Source organism: Trichosurus vulpecula, chromosome 1 (assembly GCF_011100635.1).
Source record: "Trichosurus vulpecula isolate mTriVul1 chromosome 1, mTriVul1.pri, whole genome shotgun sequence".
Taxonomy (NCBI): domain Eukaryota; kingdom Metazoa; phylum Chordata; class Mammalia; order Diprotodontia; family Phalangeridae; genus Trichosurus; species Trichosurus vulpecula.
This window is the reverse complement of record NC_050573.1, coordinates 19,140,991-19,159,962: the sequence shown is the minus strand read 5'-3', so window position 1 is coordinate 19,159,962 and position 18,972 is coordinate 19,140,991. Positions and strand designations below refer to the sequence as shown.

Below are 18,972 nucleotides of genomic sequence, written 5' to 3'. Positions count from 1 at the left end.
ACTTAATAAATGCTTGTTGACTTGATCTAAATCTCCTAAGCCTCAGTTTACCCCCTCTGTAAAATGAGGGGGTTAGTCTAGAAGACTGCCCAGGTGTTTCTTAGCTCTAGATCTATGAGCCTACAGCTTGTACTCTTTCCACCCAATTCTCCAAAGACAAAAACAATCAGAATCTATGCCAGACACTCCAGAGATGCCAGCCAAAGCAACTTAGAACGTCATAGGATCTTAGAATTGGAAGGCACCTGAGAAATCATATTCACACATTCCAATGTCACTGTGATCTCACCAATATGGGCATTCGTCCAATGATGTATCCTGCAGCTTATCCAGGCCTACTCATTCTATGGGACTCCGGCATATATTCACCTGCATATATTCACCTGGGCATATATCCTCCATATATTCACCACAGGCGGCCCATCCAGGTTAGTGGATGCAGTGCTACACTTGAAGTCAGGAAGACTTGGGTTCAAATCCCACCACTGATTACATTGTGAATCTGGGCAACAGGCAAACCATTTCCCCTCTATCAGTCCTTGAATAAATGTTTATTAAACATCTACTGTGTGCTAGCCTCTGTGCTAAGTGCTGGTGATACAAAGAAAGGCAAAAGGCTTTCTCTGCCCTTAAGGAGCTCACAGTCTAATAGGGGACACAACATGCAAACAACTATGTACAAGGAAAACTATAGTCAGAATAAATTAGAGATATCTGACCTTAGTTTCCTCATCTATAAAATTTCAGGTCCAGACCAGCTCTAAACCTATGATCCTATGACTCCTTAGAGGTCTTCCTTATTCTCTGTCGACATCAAGAAGACATCAAAGCAGCTTGTAGGCTATTTGTCAGTTACCGCTTACTCTCACTAAGTAACCACTGCATCGTCTTTCGACCGGTGTACAATTTTTTGCTGACATTCTTCACTCACCTTCACAATTTTCCATTTGCAATGTGTAACAATTGACTCAAATGTTAATTTAGGGGCTCTTCACCTTTTCTGAGTCATGGACATTTGGTCAGTCAGTCTGGTGAGGCTCATGGACCCCGGCTCAGAATCATGCTTGTAAATGCATAAAATAAATATAAACAGTAACTAAGGAAACTGATGATACTGAAATGAAGCTTCAGTGTAAATTTTCCTAATCACAGTTCATGGACCACCCCGCCCCCCTTGGAAATCTATCCATGGATCTCAGGTTAAGAACATTTGCCTTAAATGATCTTTCAGCTCCCTTCCATCTCCCAAATCCTATGATCATAAAGTCACTATCAGAGGTGGGGAAGGAGATTAAAAAAGCGTCACTATGAGACAGAGCTCAGTAAAACTCTAGGCATTCCTTCATACCTCCATGACACCAAGGACGTGGGTCTGATCTCAACTACAGTCCCCCACCACAGCACACCACACCGCAGCACACCACACCAGTAGATAATTTTAAAATGTTTGTTGAATGAATAGCTGATCTTTGAAGATGAAGGATTAGGTTCTACTATCCTAAAAGATTCCTCATCCTGGAATAATGAGAAAATACAAGTGGAAGAAGTAGAGGCAAAGAAGGGGGATAACTTTGCACCATGGTCATAGCAGAACCTAAGAGGGGCACTAAGAATGTAGAACACCAAAGTTGATAGAAAGACAAGAGAACAGAAAATATCAGAGCTGGGAGAGGAGCTTAGAATGTCAGAGATGGGAGGGAATTTAGAATGGAGAATGTCAGAGCTGGAAGGGAACCTAGAACATGGAATGTCAGAGCTGGGAAGGATCCTAGAAATTATCTAGAACTTTTGTGGTGGCAATGAACTGGAAACAAAGTGGATTAGGGATGGCTAAACCAATTGTGCATGAATATAATGGAATATGACTATGCCATAAGAATCAAAACATGATGAATAAAGAAGCATGGGAAGACTTACATGAACTGATGCTGAGTGAAGCTAGCAAAGCCAAGAAAGCAATACATAAAATGACTACCAAGGAAATGGAAAGAGCAACTATCATGAAACAATCATAATTGAATGTCGCAAATCTATAAAGAACAAGGTTGGCCCCAAAGAAGAGCCATGAGAAGATACCTCTCCCTGATCTTTGCATTGGTGGGGGATTTTTTCCATGGATTGACTGGTTTGCTGAATTTTTTCCTCTTTGTCCTCTTATTCTTAAAAAAAAAAGTCCTTTGCTACTGGGAGGAGGAGGAAAAGGGATACAGCAGGAAATTCAGGCAATGTCTAAAATAAAAAATCAAAAACGTTCATATTTTTAAAAGTTATCAAAAACAACCCTTTTGTTTTACAGAGGAGGAAACTGAGGTCGAGAGGGGACAAGTGGCTTTGAAAAGGACACACTGTGAGGTGGTAGAAGAGATGGGATTTGATCCCAGGTCTTCTGCTCTTAATCCAGCCAGGTGGTGCAATGGATAGAGTGTTAGACCTGGAGTCAGGAAAACCTGAGTTCAAATCTTGCCTCTGATACTTCCTAACTGTGGAGCCCTGGACAAGTCACTTTACCTGTTTGCCTCAGTTTCCTCATCTGTAAAATGAGGATATTAATAGCACCTACCTCCCAAGTTTGTCATGAGAATCAAACGAGCTAATATTTGTAAAGCCCTGGGTATAGTGCCTGGCACAGGCACCACCTCTTAGAGTCAGAAAAACTTCCCCTCCTTGTAAAGTAGGACCAGCAGTTCATTTGTCCATCAGTTATCTGTTTGGAAAACTTCCAGAGACACTTTGGTTCTTACGGGACCAGAAGATCAGAGGAGGTCATCCTTAATCTAAGGTTTTCCTCAGTGCTGGGATAGCTGGGGTGGGCAGTGTTTACAATGGGAGCTTTTGCTCCATGATGCCAAGTAGGTCGACAGGCTACAAAGCAGCATTATCCCCTGAAAAGAACACTGTCTGCGAGGGCAGAGACCGAGGTCCAGCTTGCTGCTTACTCATCTGAAAAACGAAAGGGTTGTCTCAGACTACCTGGGTCCTTATATGCGATAGACGCACACACACACATGCACATGCACACAGATACACACATACGCACATATATATACACACACACTCATATATACATACAATATATCCACATACATGTACATATATACATATATAAACACACACATGCACATATACACACACTCATATATACATACAATATATCCACATACATGTACATATATACATATATATAAACACACAGACACACACACACACACACACACACACACACATACTCTGGGCCTAGCGTCTCTAGAAAATATGGCAACTCAAAAAGACAAGTTCAGGGGACCCCTTAACACGTGTATGTGTATAATGTCTACAAACACACTATACATATATATACCTATACACACACACACACACATATACATATACATACATATACATACACACATGTAGCTATATCTATATCTTAGGTCTTTTATATGACGATATCCAATGCTTTGGCTTTTAAATCTCTGTCCAATGAGGTCCCAACCTCTCTTTCCAGACCCTGCCTTACTCTCCACACCCAGCCAAACTGTCCTCTCTATCCTTCACCTCCCACCTCCAGAGCTTTGCATCTATGGATTGTCCTGCATGCCTGGAAAGCACTCCCTCCTCACCCCTGCCTTCTAACATTTTTCTCTTCCTTCAGGATGCAGTTCAGGCATCACCCCTACATGAAGCCTTTCCTGATCTCTTCTCAACTGCTACTGCCCTCTCTCCCAAGGCACTTTATTTATATTTATTATTATATATTTATTATTTTTTTATATTTTGTCTATAAATACTTATTTATGGACTTGTCTCCCTTGAGAGAATACATTGAGAGAATATATGTTCTGGATCCCCAGAATCTGACACAAAGTTGGCCCTTATTATGCTTCTTAATTGTTGGATTAATTTGAAGGGCTCTTCCGGCAGTGACATTTTATGTTCTAACATGGTGGAGTCTAAGGTTCCTCCTAACTCTAACAGTCTGAGTTCTACTGTTCTAGGTTTAAATGGTATACAATTCTAAGGACCCTTCTAGGGCTAATGTTCCATGTTTTAATGTTTTATGTTCTAACACCGTATAATTCTCAGGCACTGTCCAGCACTAACACTGCATTCTAATATTCTAGAGTTTAACACTGTACATTTCGAAGACCTCTTCTAGAGCTTGCATTCTGTGTCCTGATGTTCTAGGTTCTAATACTGCAGAATGCTAAGACCCTTTCTAGTGCCAACATTCCATGTTCTAAGGTTTTCAAGCTGAATATTCTATGTTCTAAAGTCCTTCCTAGCTCTAACATCTTATGTTTTAATATTTTAAGGTCATTTCCATTTTTAACATTCAATGTTCTAACATGTCTTCCAATGTTCTCTGCTTTAAGTTCTCTTCTAGCTATTAGTATTCTAGTTTAAAACAAGTTCCTTGGATCCTCTCAGATTCTCCAAGGAGATTCAAGTCATTTCTGGAAAGAATAGAGGGAGAGTTGAGATTTCTCTAAAGGAAATAAAATACAATTTAGTAGCTCCTACTCCATGGTAAAAAAAGAAAATCCAGATAATCCATTTACTGGGCAACATTAATCCCCATTCTCTACCCCATGCACAGCTCTTCCCAAGAAGCAGCCTCAACTGACTACCTCCTTATCCTCAGCCTAGAATACCTTTGGGCTGAGAGGAGGAATTTCCCAACCCTGGTAAAAGCATCCCTCTCTACTGAGAGGGGAAAAAGCCCGAATGAGTCCAACAAAAGCTGAATCCTAGGCTCTAGGCAAGGAATCCAGCTAGGGGTTGTTTCTGCCCTCTAGCCAGACTAAAGTGGAAAGGAGGGGGAGCTCCTTTAAACAGCAATAAAGGAAGCATTTGGTGGTGAGCCTGTGGGCTTCTTTCAGTCAACCAAAGAATATACTTGTGAATGTGTTGGAACATAGATGCAGTCCAGAGTGAGGGATGGAGATATGAGAGAGACTGGGAAGAGCTGGGAAGCAGGCTCTGGCTCAGCTCTGCCCTAATAGGTAAATCCTCACTGTGCTTCCATTTCTATCTGCACAAAGAAGCCATCAATCAGGGATCTGGACCTAGATGAACCCTGGGAGGCTATGTGGTCCCACCTGTTCATTTTATAAAGAGAAGGAAACTTTACCTAGAGAAGTGAAGGATTTTGCCCGTAGTCACCCAGCCAGGAAATGTCTGTGTCAGTATGGGAATCCCAGTTCTGTGCCAGACTCCAGGTCAACACTCCATCCAGTACATCTCTAAAATTCCACAAAGCACAAGCATTTTATTTTCTACATTCTCCAGTCTTTCTTGGCTTTACTATTCAGCATCATGTCCAGCTCTGGCATTCTATGGTTTTAAAAGATTTGCAAAATTAGGGTTCCAACCAAGAAAGACTCTGGGGTAAATAAGGAAATATCAGACACAACCACTACCCTCAAGGAGTCTGTGATATAGTGGCAGGTAAAACCAGATGTAAGGGAGTTGGCTGGCACAGTGGATAGAGTGCTGGGACTGGAGTCAGGAAGATCTGAGTTACAATCTGACCTCAGACACTTATTAGCTGTGTGACCTGGGGCAAGTCATTTAACCCTGTTTGCCTCAATTTCTTCATCTATAAAATGAGCTGGAGAAGGAAATGTCAAACCACTCCAGTGTCTTTGCCAAGAAAACCCCATGGGGTCACAAAGAGTTGGACACGACTGAACAAAAGAACAACCACCAAACCAGATAGCTCATTCCAATTCCTCCATCAAATCATGGCTACAAGTCATTTAAGGAAGTCAATAAATTTTTATTAAGTGCCCACGATGTGCCAGGCATTAGGCTAAATGCTAACACAAAGGAAGGCAAAGGGCAGTCCCTGCCCTTAGGGAACTCAGTCTACTGGAGCCAACATGCAGAAAACTATGTACAAAGAAGCTATAGACAGAATATATTGAAAATAGTCAACAGCAAGAAGGATCTAGAATTAGGGGGGATCAGGAAAGGCTTCCCATATTCCCTAAGCACCAGTTTCCTCATTCATAAAATGGAAATAAACTACTTTTATTATCTATCATACCGGATGGTTCTGAGAGATGTGTTTTGTAAACGTGTAATTGTTAGAGAAATTGACTTTGGGTCAATTACTACAATCAATCCATATGTAATTTTAAAGTGCCTGCAGGGTGCCTATTGTTGTGCTATGCACCGAGGATACAGACAAAAGTGAACTAGTCCCTGCCCTCAAGAAGTTTATATTCTATCAGAGGAAGGTAACACACACATTTTTGTAAATAGAAAATAGATACAAAGTGATATGTGGTAGAGTTGGAGGCATTAATAGCAGGAGAGGGCTGGGGGGAGGAGGGGAGGCAGCAGGAATCAGGAAAGGTCTCATGGAAAAGGTAGCACCTGAGCTGAACTTTAAAGGAAAGTAGGGATTCTAATTTGGCACTTATATGACTATATAGATAAAGCACAGGGCTTGAAGTCCAGAAGACCTGAGTTCAAATGCAGCTTCAGACACTTAATAGCTATGTGACCCTGGGCAAGTCACTTAACCTGTTTGCCTCAGTTTCCTCATCTGTAAAAAGGAGATAAATAATAGCACCTAAACTTCCAGGGTTGTTGGGAGGATTAAATGAGATAATAGTTGTAAAGTGCTTAGCACAGTGTCTGGCACATAGGGGGCACTATTTGTACATTAGCTATTATCACGATCGACACTATTACTGGTATTATCCTTCCAAGATTAAGAGTTGAGGAGGAAGTGCATTCCAGGCACGTACAAAGACACAGAGGAGGAAGATGAAGTGTGTCATACATGAAGAAAAACACAGGATTGGGATATCACAGGGTCATCCAAGGACACATCTCAGCAAGTGAGCGGCTCAAAGCCTGTTCTGGATCTCAGTCCAGGGCTCTTTTTACTCTGCCATACTACTATATCCCAACCTCTCCAATTAATGGCAGACTGGGAATCTTTGACTAGGGTAATCTCCCCCCATAATCACCACCCCCACCCCTGCCAGTATAAGGATCAAAGACAGCCAAATAACCAAGCCTAGCATCTGGGGCTCCTCTTATTTGAAATGAAGGAGACTACCTGTGTGACCTTGGGTAATTTACTTAATTTCCCCTGGATCTCAGTTTCCTCATCTGGAAAAAAATGGGGATTAGATCAGATGATCTCAAAGTTCTGGATTTAGCTCCAATGATCCAGGACTCCCATACAACCACACCTCCCACCCCAACAGGAATGAAAGATGCTATCTGTCAAGAGCCAAAGGGGCTTCCATCCCCAAACCCCTGTGGACACTCCTGTGCTGGCTGAGTGGGAGATGGGTGAGGAAACACCTTGGAAATCCACGAGAAGGGCATGAGGCCTCCATCTCTGATTCTGTGCCAAAGCAGCTTTGATGCCGGGTTATTTCTAGCTGAGGATATAACATCTGTGCTGCTGCCAAGATCCACAAGCTGGGTTTTTCGGAATTAAAATTCAGTCAGATGCTTTTGGGTACTGAGCACACTTCAGCACCTGACCCCAGCAGCAGAAGGGACAGGGAGGCCTTTATCTCTTGGTAAAATGCATCACACTGGAGAGAAAAACCAGTAGGACAAGACTCAGTAGAGTGATGATCAAGGACTAGTGGCATGTTACATCTGGAAGGGGCCTTAGAACATCCTCAGATGGTGAAATGTCTCTATTTCTCCTTTTCTTGAGAGTTCTCTTGCCCCTCCAAACACTGCTGTTGAGGCCACCATCTTTCTTTGAGGTACCTAGGTTAACAGTCTGAAGAGTCATCCTTGACCCTTCCCTGCCCCATAATGCTGCCAAATGGACATTCCTAAAACACAGATCTGACTGACAGTCAACTACTCAACAATCCTTCTTGGGCTCACTATTGCCTCTAGGATAAAATATAAAACTCCTAGCTTGGCACTGAAAGACCTCTGGAATCTGGCTCCCACCTACCTTCCCAGTCTTGTTGCAGGCTTTTCCTCTTCTTATAATCACCATTTCAATTTAACTGGCCTGTTTTCCATACATCTAAGTGGCCTGTCAACTGCTTCTCCTACATGACATCATTTCTAGCCTCCAAGCTTTTGTCCAGGTGTTCCCTCATCTCTGGTACACATGAAATCTTTAGTTCTGTCTCTAATCCCTAAACTGCCTTCAAGCTTACAAAAGGCCTTTCCTGATCCCCCACTGTTAGTGCTCTCACTTGACTGAGATTATATTGTATCTACTTATCTGTATGTCTACTACCTCCCCGCAACAGACTATGTTTCTTATGATTACAGACTGTTTCATATTATGTCATTGTATTTCTAGCAGAGTACTTGGCATACTGTAGGCTAAGGCTGTCCAACCTTAGGTTTTTATTGAAACAATAGACAATATATTTTGATTTGCCATTTTAGTGAGGGCTTTGCGGTAACTCGGCTTCATTTACTAAAGCATTTATGTAAATTTCTATGCTTGTACGTGAGCTGCATAAATCGCTGGCCGCATGAGGGCATTTTGGACAGCCCTGCAGTGGGCATTAATAAGTGCTTTTTTTACTCAACCAGCCTTAGAGAGCACATAAGAACCATCTAATTTTACAAAGAAGGAAAAAGTAGTAGTCAGAAAAACTCAGGATTCGAATCTAGGTCTTCTACCTCCAATCATATAAGATGATGGATTTAGAGCCAGAAGTGACTCTCAGAGGCCATCTAGTCCAACCCCCTCTCTTTACGTATGAAGAAACTGAGGCATAGAGGTCCATAAAAACATAGAAGTCCAGTGACTTGGCCAAAGTCACAAAGAGCCAAGATTTGGACCCAGTTCTGACTCCAAATTCATCTCTTTCTACTATTACACATAGTGACATAAGAAATGCAGCCTAGAAGAAGAAACTTCAGATCTGGAGTCAGGAAAGGCTTTAGTTTGAATCCCTGCTCAGATACTTAAAGGCTGAAGGATGCCCAGCAAACAGCTTCACTGCTCGGAGCCTCAGTGTCCAGACATGTAAAATAGGATCTGCGGTACCAGCTCACAGGGAAGTTGTGAGAAAAGTGGGCTGGAAAACTTGTATTATGGTAAAGGTTTTTGTTTCCCAGACAACTCTGTCAGCCTAGTAAAGCCTAAGGGCTCCTCCAAATAATAATTTGTTTTTTTAACTCAAAATGGAAGGAAATGTTAAATTTAAGTTATAGGTTAGTGAAAATAAAGGTGTGATTCTTGGACAGACTGAAATCAATCTATGGTGGGGTGGGGTGGGGGTAGGGATACAGGATTGGGATCCCAGGTTAAAAATCCCTAGAGATATTAGAAGGGGAGGGAGAGATTGCCGAGCACTGTATTAAATAGTTTTTACAAACATCTCATTTGATCTTTACAGAAACCCAACGAGGTAGATGATGTTATTATGCACCTTTTACAGTTGTAGAAACTGAGGCAAACAGAGGTTAACTGACTTGCCCAAGGTCGCACAGCTAGTAAGTGTATGAGACTGGAATCTTCCTGATTCTGAAGAAGGTTGGGATGCTAATACTGTTTAGAGGTGCTGGGACTCCAAGAATGCCAAGGCAGAATTGCCTGGAATGAATTCACACACTCTAGCCATCTTTCAGTCAAGTGGCAGTTTATTGTAATGCCAATAGTAGTGTGCAAAGTTCTTTTGGGGAACTTGCAACTTAATGGGGGTGAATCTCAAGCTTATAGAGAAAGGGGGCAGGGAAAGGAATGTTAAGGATGTTAATTAGGTAACACATGGGGTCCAGGTGTCTTTGGGAGCTATGGATGGGAAAATGCAGAGAGTGTGCAGAGATATCTTTGTTGATACCAGACATTGAGGGAGTTATCAGAGGCATGGGCCTTGGGGATCTGGCACCAATAGAATCCTTGGGCCAGCCAGGGACAAAAATCCTTGAGCTGTGTCTGTTCTGATAAGAGAATATGTTCTGCCACAAGAGAAAATTTTCTCACAGGGCAGGGGCCTATTGAGAAATTGGGAGGCTTCCAGAGACATGATCTTAGGGCTGGGGCCTGAGCACCTCATTAATTCCAGTGCTCTATCCACGTGCCATCTAGCTACCTCAGAATGCCTTACAATATAAGTGTCCCTCTTTAGTGAAAGGGTGGAGGAAGGGGCTGAGAGACAGGGAAGTTGGAAGTAGAAGGATGGTAGGAAGGAGAAAAGAAGGGTAGGAGAAAAGAAAGCAGGAAAAGAGGGAGAGAAGGGGGAAGCAAAGGGAATAAGCATTTATTAAACACCTATGTCTGAGAAAAAATTTACATGGCCCTTAGAACAGGGGATGTCAGAACTGGGAGGGGCCTTAGAACAGGGAATGTCAGAGCTGGGAGGGGCCTTGAGACAGGGAATGTCAGGGCTGGGAGGGGCCTGAGAACAGGGAATGTCAGAGCTGGGAGGGCCCTTAAAACAGAGAATGTTAAATTAAGCACTTTACAAATATTACATCATTTAAGATGGAAAAGAGGGAAGGAAGGAGTGATAGTTTCAATGGTTTAAACACTGTTTAGAATACACTGTTCTGAACCAGGAGAATGTCGTACACAGTCACAGTAATATTGTTCGATGAAGAACTGTGAATGACTTAGCTCTTCTCAGCAATACAGTGATCCAAGGCAATCCCAAAGGACTCATGATGAAGCATGCTATCAACTCTAGAGAAAGAATTGATACTGACTGAATACAGACTGAAGCATTCTATTTTTCATTTTTTCTTTCTTTTTTCCCTTTTATTCAAGTCTTCTTGAGAAAAATGACTAATATGGAAGTGTTTTCCATAATTGCACAGTTCTAACCTGTTGCTTATGGCCTCAGGGAGTGGAGAGGGATAGAATTTGGAACTCAAAACTTTAAATAAAAATGTGTGAAAAATTGAAAATAAAAAAAAAAGCACTGTTCTGCTATCAAGGCTATGGGAAGGGCGAAGAGGAGATACCGAGGAAATTCAGGTGATATAAAAATAGAAGACATCCATAAAAATTTATTTAAAAAACCCAGGCTGTCAATACTGTCTCATCTGGTCCTCACGATAGTGTGTGAGGTGGGCACTTACAGGATTCCTATGGCAATATTTGCAGGTGTGGACACCGAGCCTTGGAGAAGACAGTCCAATGCTTGGCCTAAAGTCACCTCTCTAGGCGGCTCACTGAGCTCGTCCACCTCCAGGGCCCCAGAGTTTTCCATTTCTCCTGCTTGGGCAGAAAGGTCTCCATGCCCAGCACCGGCTGGCTCACTGGTAGTCAGTGCCATTCTCTCCGCTGGAGGCTTGGCTCCAGGAGATCGGCTGGCTTCTCAGCTGGGAATCCAGGGCATCAGTGCCTCTGGGACACATGGCCTTGGGCCTTCCTGAACAACCAGCAGCTTCTCAAGAAAGGTCTAACCCACCAGTGGGAACTGGGAGAGGCTTCGTTCCAGGTCAGCCAGCACTGGGGAAATGAGCATAAAAAATCCAGGACTTGTTTTGCAAAAAAAGCTTCCTTACTATGTTCCCTTCTGCAAGCCTGGGCTCAGGCAGGAAGGAAACCAGTGGCCTCTGGCTTTAGCAACTGTTGTCTCTCCAGGGCCTGACAAAGGGACTTGGACATAGTAGGTGCTCAAGAAATATTTAATTAAACTGCAAGTATATTTAAATAACAGAAAGGCTTTATTTTGCAAACCAATGAGAAAAAATTTGAAATCACAGAATATGAGAATAAGAGGGAGGGGAGAACAGGCCTTAGAACATATATCCCAGAATGTTAGAGATGCCAGGGCCCTTAGAACACTGAAAAAGGTTGAGAGGTAGGTACCCTTAGAACAGAGGATATCAGAGCTGGGAAGGGCCTTACAACAGGAAATGTCAGAGCTGGGAAGGCCCTTAGAACAGGGAATGTCAGCTATGGAAGGAGCCTTAGAACAGGGAATATCAGGGCTGGGAGGGCCTTAGAACAGGGAATGTCAGAGCTGGGAGGGGCCTGAGAACAGGGGATGTCAGGGCTAGGAGGGTCCTGAGAACAGGGGATGTCAGAGCTGGGAGGGGCCTGAGAACAGGGGATGTCAGCTATGGAAGGAGCCTTAGAACAGGGAATATCAGGGCTGGGAGGGCCTTAGAACAGGGAATGTCAGAGCTGGGAGGGGCCTGAGAACAGGGGATGTCAGGGCTAGGAGGGTCCTGAGAACAGGGGATGTCAGAGCTGGGAGGGGCCTGAGAACAGGGGATGTCAGGGCTAGGAGGGGCCTTAGAACAAGGAATGTCAGCTATGGAAGGGGCCTTAGAACAGAGAATGTCAGAACTGGAGGGACTGTATAGATCATGTAATCCAATTCCCTTCCATAACCAAGACTAAGCATACCACTAAGGCCCATAACAAAAACGCACAGTTCTAGATAAGATCACAAGTTAAGAGAACTAAAATCTCCTGACTCCTAGGGTTCTCTGTACGTGCATACTTATTTGGTGGTGAGTGAGGAAATCATTGTAACTAAAGGAAAGTAAGAGGCTGCCAGTCCGGCATGATCCCTGGGGTCACTGTGTTCCACAGCAGGTAAGGGCAGGAGGTCACCACCAGTAACAACTAATTGAGGAAGCTGGCTGCAAGAGGCTCCTCCATTCCCGCTCTGGCCCCCTGCTGCCTGCGATTACTGTTGGGCTTATGACAAAATGTCTTTGGCAGCAGCAGCAGAGAGGGCTGGCTGGCTCACAGCCTGCCTTCTCTAGCCATCCACCCCACCAACTCTGGTCACATAAGATGCCAGCCTCTTAGTGGGCTGCAGTTTAGCAGTAGTATCCACAGAGCTCTGAGAATAGCTCAAGAAGAAAACACATGAGCTTATCAAGAGGGCTCCAGGCCTGGAAACAGGCAGGCCCCAAGGGGGAACCTCTGGAAGCACAAGGTTCTGGGTGAATCACTCCATTGCCACATGAGGAACCAGTAGGCCCAGGGTCAGGCAGGAAACCAGTGGCCTCTGCCTTAATCAACTGCCCTGAGAGCAGTCAAGGGTCCCTAGAAAGCAGCCTCAGCATAGAGGGAGGCTTCTCCAACCATGGCAGCAGGAGAGAGGAAGGGGGAGGATAAGGAAACTAACAGTTTGAAAGTCCAGGACCCCAATGCACACAGTGTCCTGGCCCTCCCTCCCCTGGGCTCCAGTGAACCATCTATGCATTAGCTCAGATCCCAAATGATGCAGCTCACTCCAACCATGGTGAACATTTATTAAACACCTATTGTATGCAGAGCCCTGGACCAGAAGCAGCCAATGAGGTGGGATACTCTAATGCAGACCACAAATCCCCTAAGCTGTAGCAAATAACCTAGAGAACATAGACTCATAGGAGCACAGATCTACTGGAAGAGATCCCCAAGCAACCTAATCCAAGCCACCTATTCCAAGCCCTTCACTTTACAAAGGAATCCTTGAAGACATAGCTAAGTTACCCACACTCACACAGGTCAAATGATAGAATCAGCAATCTAAAGTGGAAAGGGCTCCCAGGAGCCATCTGAGCCAACATGCCATTTTCCAAGCCATCTTATCTATTTATTCATCCACACACGCAAGATTCAATCTCCCACCTCCATACATTTGCACAGTTACCATGCCTGGTATTCATGTTCTCCCTCCTCATCTCTGCATCTTAGAATCCCTAGCTCCCTTCAAGGCTTAGCCTCCATGCCATAAGGCCTCCATAAGGCCTTTCCTGATCCCCTTATATCCCCAACCCCCAAATAATCAAGAATATAATTCTCTGTTCACATTTCCTCTCCACCATATCAATGCTGTCAGGAAAAAGCAAGTTCTTTGAGGTCAGGGTCTTTTTTTCTTTCTGTTGCTATATCTCCAGAGCCTGATACAGTGCTGGGCATTTGAGGCGCAGCTTGATGCAGGGAATAAAATGTTGGGCTGGGAGTCATAAAGAACCTGGGTTGCCTCCGCTCTGAGACTCACTTGCTATATGACCCCAGGCAAATCAGGGTCTCAGTTTGCCCCTCTGTAAAATTAGGGGTTTGGACTAGATGACTTCTAAGGTCTAGATCTAGGATTCTGTGCCACAGTAGGCACTGATACCTGCTGCAATTGATTAGAGGACTGACCCACAGCATAGGAGAAAGAGATGAGGGGAAGGAATTAGGAGAGGAGGAGACTAAGATAACCAGTGACAGCTTAGAAAGGCAAAGGCTAAGAAGGGACTTTCGCTTAAAAAAAACAAACTATAAAATTGTAGCTGTCCAGGGTAATGCGAGCCAAGGATAGGATTGGGCTATGTCTGAGAATTTATTGATTAGGGAGCTTCCCAAGAAGGAAGAAGTCAGGCACATTCTCTACAGCTTAGTCTTAAAGTTGCCCTCAGAACTTTAAAGTTCAATGACAAGCCCAAGGTCACACAACTATAAGAATAAAAGCTCCCTGAAGGCAGGGACTGCTTTTCCTTTTTTCTTTGCATCCCCAAGGTGGATCATAGTGCCACCGACAGAAGAACCAGCCCTCTATCCACCTATAATGAAGAAGCACAGGCAGTCCCCAAGGCTGGATAGACCCAGAAGGGGCCTTCATATTCATTATGTCTACTGTCTCCAACTCTCCCCACCTAATTTCAAAGAAAGGGAAACTGAGGCCTAGAAAGAGGAAGTTGCTTGCCCAAGATTTACCATACATCTGATGGAAAGCAAAGAGAAGACCCACACCACCTGGTCTCTCTTTCTTTCTAGTAAACTGGATGGTTTCCAGGGCTTAGAAAACCAAGTTAAAGTTCAGATGTGAGGGTTAGGATCTTGAGGTAGCCCCTAGATGCCCAGTGAATCCATTACATAGCAAAAACACAGAGAACTGATGGTACTATGGATCCTAACTTTTTGTCATTGTTCAGTCATTTTGGTCATATCTGACTCTTCGTGACCCCAATTTGGGGTTTATCTTGCCATTTCCTTCTCCAGGTCATTTTATAGATGAGTAAACTGAGGCAAACAGGGTGAAGTGACTTGCCCAGGGTCACACAGCTAGTAAGTGTCTGAGGCCAGATTTGAACTCAGTTCTTTGTGACTTCAGGCTTGGTGCTCTATCCATGATGCCATCCGGCTGCCCTATGGATCCTAACTATTGCTTGAATGGAAAAATACAGTGTCCCTCTGGGACCGCAGGGATATTGAAGCAGAAAGAGCTCCTCCTTGGAACTTGAGGAACCTGGGTTCTAATCCTTGTTCTTCCTTCTCCTAGCATGCTGTGACTTGGGGAATAATCAAATGAGCCCTATGGTCCTCTGTGTTCTCAACCCAGAAAATAAGAGGAAGTGGCCTAGATCTAAGGCATGAAGCCTAGGGCCCAGGAACTTGTTTTGTTAAAATTCTGATAATTGTCATTGAAAACAATTGGTTTCCTTTGTAACCCTACATATTTTACTTTATACATTTAAAAATCAGACTGCCAGAAGATGGTAGAGTAAGCAGTAAATTCCTATAACTCTCTTGTATTCACCTCCAAACAACCATAAAATAGCACCCCAAGACAAATCCTAGTACAACAGAACCAGCAAAAAATGGAGTGAGACAATCGTTGAGCCCAAGAAAGTTGGAAGATCAGCAGGAAAGGTCTGTCTCCCTCAGTTAAAAGGGGTGTACAGTCCAGGGCAGGAAGACGCCTAGCAAGCCAGCAGCAAGCGCCACCTCAGAAAACCAGCAGGAAATCCCAAGCCCCAGTGTAGTGGAGCAGACAAATGTCAACACCAGGACCCTTACATGCCTCAGCATAGCTGAGGGAATAGGCAGACTTCAGCTCTGAGAACCAACACCTATTTCAGCATAGCCCCAGGCAAACAGGCAATCTCCAGTGGCCAAACCACCATATGCTTCAGTGTAGCCCTAGGGAAATGCAGAAGCATCCCACCGGCCTCAGCACATGGCAGATACCATCACTAGGACTCCAGCTTAGCACCAGGTAAGCTGCCAGACCTCTATGGCATCCAGCAACACCACCCATTCCACTCCACATCCCCTCAGAGCAGCACCAGACATGAAGGTCCCCTATGGGCCCCAGAGCAACAGCAATGCAGCACCAGGTAAACAGCCAGGGCATGCAGCCCCTGGCACAAGAAGCCTGAGACAGTGCCCCTTCCACCCCAGGAGCAGAGCTCAAATTTAAAAGAAAGGAAAAAAGCCAAAAAAGATGAGCAAAAAAAGAATCTGACCACAGAAAGTTATGGTGACAGGTAAAATCAAGAAATAAATTCAGATGAGGACAACAACATCAAAACACCTATAGGCAAAACCCCAAAGAAAATGGGAACTGGTCTCAAGCCCAGAAAGAACTCATAGAAGAGCTCAAAAAGGAATTTAAAAATACGAGAGGTAGAAGAAAAATTGGGAAAAGAAATGAGAGTGATGCAAGAGAATTATGAAAAAAGAGTCAAGAGCTTGAGAAAAAAAAATGCAATTGCTTAAAAAGTAGAATTGACCAAATGGAAAATGAGATACAAAAATCCACTGAAAAAAACAATTTTTTTTTAAAGTACAACTGGCCAAATAGAAAAGAAAGTACAAAAGCTAACTGGGGAAAGCAACCTTTAAAGTTAGAGTTGGGCAAATGGAAGCTAATGACTCTATGACACATCAAGAATCAATCAAACAAATTCAAAAGAATGAAAAAATAGAAGAAAATGTCAAATAGCTCATGGGGAAAACAACTGACCTGGAAAATAGACTCAGGAGAAACAATGTCAAAATCACTGGACTACCTGAAATTCATAATCAAAAGGAGAACCTGGATAGCATCTTTCAAGAAATGATCAAGGGAAACTGCTCTGATATCCTGGAATCAGTGGGTAAAATAGGTGGTGAAAGAATCCACCCATCACCCCAGGAAAGAGATCCCATATTAAAAACTCCAAGGAACATTATAGCCAAATTTCAGAACTATCAGGTCAAGGAAAAATTACTGCAAGTGGCCAGAAAGAGACAATTCAAATCTTGGGGAGCCACAATCAGGATTACACATGACTTAGAAGCTGCAACATTAAAAGATCAGCAATCATGGAACATGACATTCTGGAAGGAAAAGGAGATAGGATTACAACTAAGAATCACTCACCCAGCAAAATTAAGCATAATCCATCAAGGGAAAAAATGGCAATTCAATGAAATAGAAAGATTTCAAGCTTTCATAAGGAGAAGACCAGAATTAAACCAAAAAGTTAATCTCTGATATCAAGACTCAAGAGAAGTATAAACAGGTAAAAAAGGGAAACAAAACATAAGGGATTCAATAGAGCTAAACTGTTTACATCTCTACATGGGAAGATGATACTTGTAATTCTTAAAAACTGTATCACTAATAGTATAATTAGAAGGAATATACATAGACAGAGAGTATAGGTATAAGGTGAATTTGAAAGAATGACATAAAAATAATTAAGGGATGAGAAAGAGGAGTACACTGGGTGCAGAAGGAAGGGAGAGGAAGAATGGGGCAAATTATTTCACATTAAGAGGCATGAAAGACATATCACACTGGAGGGCAAGATGGGAGGGTAGGCAATGGGCATTACTTGAACCTTACTCTCAGTATTGGCTCAAAGAGGGAATAATATACACAATAAATTGAATATGAAAATCCATCTTGGAAGTAAGAGGGGAGGAGATTAAGTAAAGGGGGGGTGTAACCAGAATGGCCTTTGTTTTCTTTGAGTGACTCAATTTATCTCAGGGAGCTTTACTAGGTGCTAAGCCCCAGGCCCAAACCCCATCAGGTGTTAATGTAATCCATGTGGATGTGAACATCCCAGGGTCCTAAGGGGAGGGGCCAACTCAAGAACCAATCACCAGAGCCTGAGCTCTGGTGATTCAGATGATGTTTGATGTCTGAAGCCCTATAAGAAGGGAGGACAGAGCCATTTGTGCAGGGCTCTGGAGATGGTGTTGATGAGGAGACTCCAGGCAGCTGTAGCTAAGGAGCCCTCCAGCTTGTAAACCCGGATGCTAAAACTTTGTTGAACTCTGGCAACTGTGTTGGGATTTGAATCAGACAAAGTATGTCTGTTGATGTTTGTAATTTGTTTGTATTTTGTTTTGAAGTTCAGGGTGCTGACTTTTCCCCCTGGACTAACTGAATGATATTTGAATGCTGAATTAAAAGTAAGCTTGTCAACCCCTTCACCTTGCTTTCCTTAATTAAGCAGATCAAAAGAACCTGTGCTGTTGGCAGCTTTCTGGGTGCTGGCTATGGGTGAATTTTATATCCCCACAGAAGCTGCTAGCCGGATTGTTGAAACATATGGCGTAGTCGGCAGGATCTGGCTTTAACAAGGAAGCATGGTGTGTTGGGGTACTGGGTTGGTTGAATGTTTCCCAGTTTTTGGATTGCTCTTTGTACTTGGAGTGGCTATGGTTCTGTGCAGCCTCAGGAGCAACAAAGTCCTGAAGGAAAACAGGCCGGTGGAAGGTTGGTTTCCCAGGCATGGTTTCCCAGGGGCCCAGAGCAGGAGATAATCCCTTCTTCACAGGGCTTAAGCTGATAAGCCTGGCCCTGGAGGACTGTGCTGAAAGGGTGAATGTCTTGAGATTATATTATATATGGAGTTTTGAAACAGGAGTGGAGAATGGCCTTGGAGACTTGGAGAATGGCCTTCCTACAGATTTGGCAGGAGGGGCTGGTGAGGAGAAAGAAGAAGCAGACAGCGGCTGCCAAAATATTGATCCAAGAAACTGCCTGCATGAGAACTTTGGAAAGGTGAGAGCAGTGAGCTGCTTTCCAGCTGACTTTGGTGAGGTGAGCACAAAGATGGGGAACCACCTACATCAGGATTCCAGAAGAAGCCAGGTGAGGCCAGCTGGAGTTGGAACCCAGGAGCCTGAAGTCCAGTCCTGGGGCAAGATGGAAACTTTGCAGCAAGGCACTGTGTCTGGCTTTTTGGTCCCTTCAGCTTGGGCTGCTTGGGATCCACGAGGGAGGCATGGATTTGTTTTTGTTGGGGTAGGGGAAGTGCCTTGGACCTCCAGGGACCCTACCCTGTTGGCTTTATTGCCCAGCAGACCCTTGG

The 18,972-nt window shown here is 43.8% G+C and overlaps 1 protein-coding gene across 6 annotated transcripts in view; it reads right to left on the bottom strand.

Moving 5' to 3' along the window:
• The window catches only part of TPST2 (tyrosylprotein sulfotransferase 2), a 72,807-nt gene that overhangs the window by 44,318 nt on the left and 9,517 nt on the right, over positions 1-18,972 (bottom strand). For 2 of the 6 annotated variants that reach the window (XM_036741588.1, XM_036741589.1), the window contains exon 2: positions 5,111-5,222. The exons of the other annotated variants lie outside the window; for them this stretch is intronic. The gene's annotated coding sequence lies outside the window, so the exon portion shown is untranslated. The remainder of the gene's footprint in view (positions 1-5,110; positions 5,223-18,972) is intronic. 6 annotated transcript variants of the gene reach the window in all.